The following is a 6,600-nucleotide window of genomic DNA, read 5'->3' as shown; positions in this document are numbered from 1 at the left end:
TTTTCATCACCGTGCGGTAGTTGAAGTGTGTAATATATTTCTGCAATACCAAAATATACTTTATTTCAAATGCAACTCCGAGGTCGTTACCGTACCAGAATACCAAACCTGAAAACTAGTAAAAGACAAAGCCAATACCGTGCAAGTTATGGCGGTACAACAAGGCACTGGTAGTGTAAGAATACTGGAACTGACTTGAATCGGAACCGTAAACTATAAAAACAAAATTGATGACATGATTTTGTTCGGTCGGTATCGTATGAATGCTACATTTGTCAGCAATGTAAACGCTCTTAGGGAATCGAATGAAGTGAAAATTTGATTTAAAAAAAAACATGATTTTTTTTTAAATTATATGATTAGAGATGATATAGGTATCCTAATGTAAATGCTTTCAAACTGCGAACATTTATAAACAAGGCCGAAACCACAAACCAACCTCTACAACCCGAAGGAAGGCACAAAAAAAACACACCAGTACACCACTACTACATCAATGAAAATTTACACCAATTAACCAAGTTATCGCCTTGCAACTAGATTTATATATGATCCCAAAAAGAAAGAACAAAAAAACTATAATGTCTAATGTCACAAATTATGTTAATAATAATCAATTAAATAATGCATCTTTTCACACACAACCACATTTAAATGTAGGATAGAGAATGAATAGTGCACCCCTCATATATGAGGTTTTACTTTAGTTTTTTCCTTATAATTTAGGGTATATATGGGGTATAACCGTATAGGGATGGAGACTCATGTATAAATGAAAATAAACAAAATTACAAATTTTACTTATTTTAGGTTATACGATTTTCTAAATGATCTAGTTGAAACTGGTTATGGTTATTTACTTAACGTTACAATATATGCATAATTTTTGTGAAGAGATGTTTAGGTATGTACCATATCATTCACAAACTCTCAATCTTTTTTTTATATATTTTTTAATTATTAAGTAGTTATGTTTTTATAAACTTATTTCAACACCAGTTTTCAAAAAAAGGCATTTGTAAACAAAAACTTAGGTTGTCTAAGGTGATGTTTGTTTTTTTACAAAAGATTTTCCTGGTCTCTTTTGTCTGTAGCGCGCAGACCACATGCAGACATTACCCTCTGCAGACTGTTTGTTTTTTCGAAGACGTTTCATTAAAAAACGTCTGCGCGCCTTCTTCTTGGTGCAGACTTGGACCATGGTCTTCCAGTCTCTTCCAAACTCATTATTTCCATCAGATACCAATTAAGTTATTAAGTTTTCGTTAATTGAATTCTTGTTAATTGATTTGTTCAATTGAGTTGTTAATTGATTAGTTAGTTTTTCTTTTTTTTTTTTTGTTCAATTATAATTTTGCATAATTGTTCAAGTATTATTAGTTTTTAGTTGAAAAAAGTTTGTAGAAAGTCAAGAATTATAAAAAGTCTATAGAAAGTTTTTAGTTGAAAAAGGTTTGTAGAAAGTTTAGGTTTATGACATCGGCTTGTGAGTTGTTTTAAGCTCGAGTTTTGGCTCGTTTCATTCATTATGTATGATCTATCTACCTTCGAAAACAATTGAAAAAACTTTTGGAGGAAAAAACATTCACGTGGAAAATTGTTAATGTAAGTTTTATAATTTGCTAGTTCAGAGATATAAAATTTGGATTTATATATTTTTAATTGTTGCTGGATAATTTGTGTTTTTGGTATAGAGCTTATATTGAAAGTTTTAGCAGTCTGCAGACGTTAAAAAACAAACAGTTTTCTTCTTGCAAAATGCAGAGGTTTGGTCCACCTCTTCTGCTACAGATGTCTGCAGATGTGGTCCGCAGACTACAGACATTTTACCTTTAAAAATACAAACAGCAGCTAAAATTACATGTTAAACGTTTATTTTACTTGGTTAAACCCATAACGTTTATTATACGTATAACTCCTAACATGGAACACCAAATAATGCATGGAAAATAAGGGACAAGAAGAATTAACAGATAAAAGTTGACTGACTGTAAGACATACATACGTGTTTTACATGGCTGGACTCTGTTTCTTTTTATATAATATTTTTGTTTTGAAATTCAGTAAGTAACTTTCACCTGCGACTTCGTAGCAGAAAAACGTCCATGAATTTTATCCTATTCAAAGTACATAATTATATTATGCAGATATAAAATATACTTTATTTTGAATGAATAGGATTGTCTCGGAAAATTTGAATATCTCATCCGAGCCAAACTAAAAAGGTTCATATGCCCTAACGAGTACCGAAATACATAAGGTAATTTTTTAATGACATTTACGACGATAACTTCAGGCTGATCGTCAACCCTTCCCAAAAAAGGATTAGGCCTGGAAATCTGGAATTCAATCAGTCGTAATGCCGTATGTTTTTGTTTATTTAATTTTTATTTTTTGCTTTTAAATTAATCTTGTCCCAATAACTTAAATATGCATGGAAAAAAGTAGGAGTGTTTACAGTTCGGTTTCAAACCGTGAAACCGTCCAAACCGGTCATCGGTTTGGTTTCACGGTCGGTCTTTTTACTTAAATTTTGGTCGGATGGTTTCAATAATTTCAAACCGTAGCGAACGTTTTGGTTTAAGGCTTAAACTGAAAACCAACAGTATAAAACCGAACCGTGTGAGAATTTATTACAATAAAATTTTAAAATAATTCTTATATATATAATTAATGATTTAACTCTACTTAGATTAAAGTAAATCAAAGTGGCAGGCCCTTTTTCACATTCTCTAAGTCAACCCTCTTTCCGGTTTAGAACACTAAAACTAATTACAGAGCTTGTTTATAAAATAAAAAATAGTTTGGACAGTTTGTGTTTTACTTCGTTTCTGAACAACGTTGTCACTTTTTTCCTTTTCTTTTTTCTGTTTTTTTTTTCAATATTGTATGGGTATATTTGACAACTTGTTAAATCCTCTAAACAACGAACAACTTTACTCATATATGTTTCTATAAAGGTGTATAAAGGTGCAGCGAGCCTAAACCGCAAAATCAAACCAGACCAAACCGTTACTAATGGTTCAATTTGGTTTAGTTTATGAGTTCTACGGTTTGGTTTTGGTTTACGAAAATAAAAAAACGTAGTAACGGTTTGACCTAAAAACCGCGAAAACCGGACAGTAAACACCCCTAGAAAAAAGTATAGGGTCCAATATGTAATAAAATTATTAAGATCTATATCTATTTTATAAAATATAGTAAAATATAGATATATAAAATTTTGACCTCCGAAAATTGCGTGCCTCAATCGGTTGTCCAGCTCGCCCTACCATAAGGCCGGCCTGGCTTGGAAAGCAATTTCAAGATGGGTAGCGTACCAAAATTCTAAAACCGAAAACAAGTAAAAACACAAACCGAATATCGCATCGATCATGTCAGTACAACACTAGTTCGATATCGTTATTGCAAGAATACAAAATTTTACCAAAACAAAACTCACATCAAAACCGAAACCCATGAAATTGAATACCGGTATCAGAACTTTGTTAGGTCTGCATCGATACAACACCATACCATACTCGACAAAAAATGTCAAAACCCTATTTTACGCAAAACAAAAATTATTTTATATAAAATACAACTTTAATAAAAAAATTAAGAGTTAAGACATCAAAATACACTATAATTTTCTTTTGAAACAAACTTAAATGAATCAGTTCATGATTGGTTAAGTTCTTGGTTTCATATAATTTTCACAATTTACTATCAACCCCAATTCAAATCTACCAAAAAAGACAACAGTCACCAAAAAACAACTAAAATCCAACAATTTCTATAGATTTCTTTAACAGAAAACACATTGATCTACATACAACTAGTCAAAACTAAAAAACTTGCAAAAAAAGAAAGATACCCAGATCAAGATTTAGCAAGATTTTATCTTACAAACAAGTTTAAACATGCGAATCAGTCTGAAAAGGCCGAATCAAGCGTCTCCTTCAACTGTTCTGCAGCGCCCGCACCACCAACGCCTTGAAACAAAAACGTATGTATCACTTTCCCATTATCTGTAGTCGAAACATTCGTATCGTTTATTACCATTTCATGTTCCTTAAACGTCTTTAAAACCAGAGCAACCGGATGATCGTCTATCGGGCAACTAACTCTAACAACCGAGTCGTCTTTTCTAGTCATAAAGTCAACCTCGGGTTGGCAGTTGACTTCCTTTTCGGCTTCCAAGATTCTTATCTTGGATTGAAGTTCAGTTATGTATGATATCGCGTCACCAAGAAGCGATGCTTTATCCATTTTTGAAATGTTTGGGACCACGGCCCGTAACGCGTAGAATCTTTGGTTTAGTTTCTCGCGTCTTTGTCTCTCGGCTTCTACATGGTTTAACGGTTCTTCTCTCCCGTTAGCAGGCTTTCGGCCTCGTTTTCTTGGTTTTCGATCCAAAAAGTTTGAATCTTGATTAGATTGGTCGAGACCCGATAGTATTGGCTGTGAATTCAATACTCCGCCGATCACGTGGTTCATCCCTGGGTCAACTCTATGCCCATTTGATGAATTCCCGGAAAACACACGATTTTGTATCCCATACGATTCACCACCAAAATCCAAATCGTCTTCGACTTTCGGTGAAAAGTTAATACTAATCGGACCGGATTTTGCACCACCGCCACCAAGACTTAATTCTTGCCCAAAGATTTTTGGTAATGCTTTCGGGTGGCATTCGTTAAATAAAGTTTTAACCGATGTAATAAAGCTTTGGTCTTCTGGGATCGACTTAAACGAACCGATTTCCAAAACTCCTCTTTTAACCGGAACGAGAACTAGGGTTTGAAACCGGGATAATTTGGCTAAAAAGGATCTTGATTGGTAATGTTCTTGACAGCTTTTGGCATCAGAAACCCAAACGGGTCGGCTCGTGTTAAACGCTTGAGACGGGCTAGACGGCTTATCAAACGGGAATAAGTAAAACCTCGAAGTTAAATAAAACATTTCCAAATCGGAAACTAAATCCATTTTCAGTTGAAGGTTTCCTTCTTCGGGTCCTTTAAACCATGAATGAATCTTTTGAAGAACCATCTTCTTCCTAATGTTTTCGACCCGTTTTTCACTAACATCGGGTCCCTTTGACTCTTTGTAATGCCCATCGCCCCAAATCAAAGCCGATTTACCGGATTTTGAATTCGAAACTTGCCAGAAAACCGCATAGTTCCAATCTAACCCCTCGAGAGTCTTGTGAAGGCAATCTTGGACCCCTAAATCCCTTGTTTTTGACCTAAATTCATCAGGAACCTTATTTGAAGCTGACCATAACAGAAAGTTTAGAGCGTCAGGACCGATAACACTCTCTAACATACCCTTATCTTCTTCTTCTAACCGAAATCGGTCTCCCATATCTGGTGAAAATGAATTTAGGGCTTACGGTTTATCTTTGTTGATGATTACCTGAAATTAAAAACTGCAACTAATCAGAACCCATTAAACATTAGGACTAGCAATTTCTGACACGAAACGACACGGAGTTAAACAAGTTGGGGCTTGAGCTTAACAGGTTTCGCATCTTAAACAGATAGACGCATTTAACACACACCTGTTAATAACCTGTTTATGTTTTAACTTTCATTAAATAAAATATATGGCATATGCTTCAGTTACCTTACACCTCGACCGTTTATAATAATCAAATATATGTATTAACTAAGAATTTTATAAACTTTTGGCAAAACTTTTGTTTGACGTGTCCCTAAACAGATCGTTTCGTGTAACCTGTTTCCAAACAGGTTCGTGTTCGTAAAAAATGACACAGTTAGTTATTGTGTCGTGTTCGTGTCTAGTACCACAGTCAACACTATCAAGATAGCAAACACAACAGTCAACACGATTTGGTCCAGCTACCATGTTTGTATTGGCGTTTTTTTTAACACCCATGTATAATTTTATTTCATAGTTAACAATAGATAGATAGATAGATAATATTAAAAAAAAAAAGTCATTAAATAATATTAACAAACAAACATAAGCGGACACATTATCAAACATTCACGAACACAATTGAACAAACACCGAACGATTTCGGCTCATTTACATCCCTAATTTTAAAACCAATTTTGCATAAGCAAAATCATAGCAAACAAATTCTTCAAATTTCTAGGGTTTCAAAGCTAGGGCAACATAACCCACAATCAAATCAATCAAATTCTCAAAACACATGGGTTCACTCTCAAATCAAATCAATTGCATAACAATCAACTCAATTCGATACAATCAAAGCCCCAGATCTATAACTGAACCAAATTCGACGAAATTAGAGTTGAAAAACAGCGGGAAAATTGGGAGTTTTGGTGGGTATTAAAGAAAGATTGGAATCGTACCTGAAGATTGAAGAATCGATGGGATGATTGATGGAAAGAACGGTGGAGAAATATGAAGTGTAGATGCTCATGAACCATGTGACTGAAACAAAGGCGGTTTAGATCTGGTGGATGGATAGAATAATAAAAACATGGGGTGGTGAAGTTACATTATCAGTCCTCTAAGGTTTGTTTTGTTTGTGACGGGAATTCGGTTAGTATCGGTTTGTTTTGTTACAGTATCAGCATTAACTGTATTATCAGAAACAACACCCGCATATGTTCTTATGTTGTGATG

The 6,600-nt window shown here is 34.2% G+C and overlaps 1 pseudogene across 1 annotated transcript; it reads right to left on the bottom strand.

Annotated features, from left to right (window-relative positions):
• Positions 1 to 3,757: 3,757 nt before the first annotated feature.
• Positions 3,758 to 6,342, bottom strand: LOC143577070 (transcription factor MTB3 pseudogene; annotated as a pseudogene). The gene is made up of 2 exons (XR_013143051.1): positions 6,324 to 6,342; positions 3,758 to 5,397 (listed from the first exon to the last, which is right to left on the bottom strand). The product of XR_013143051.1 is annotated as a transcription factor MTB3 pseudogene (transcript).
• Positions 6,343 to 6,600: the final 258 nt, after the last annotated feature.

Source organism: Bidens hawaiensis, unplaced genomic scaffold (assembly GCF_021521415.1).
Source record: "Bidens hawaiensis isolate Kalapana, Puna unplaced genomic scaffold, B.hawaiensis_p1.1 tig00028460_1, whole genome shotgun sequence".
Lineage (NCBI taxonomy): Eukaryota > Viridiplantae > Streptophyta > Magnoliopsida > Asterales > Asteraceae > Bidens > Bidens hawaiensis.
The sequence above is the reverse complement of the archived record's forward strand: the minus strand, read 5'-3'. Positions and strand labels throughout refer to the sequence as shown.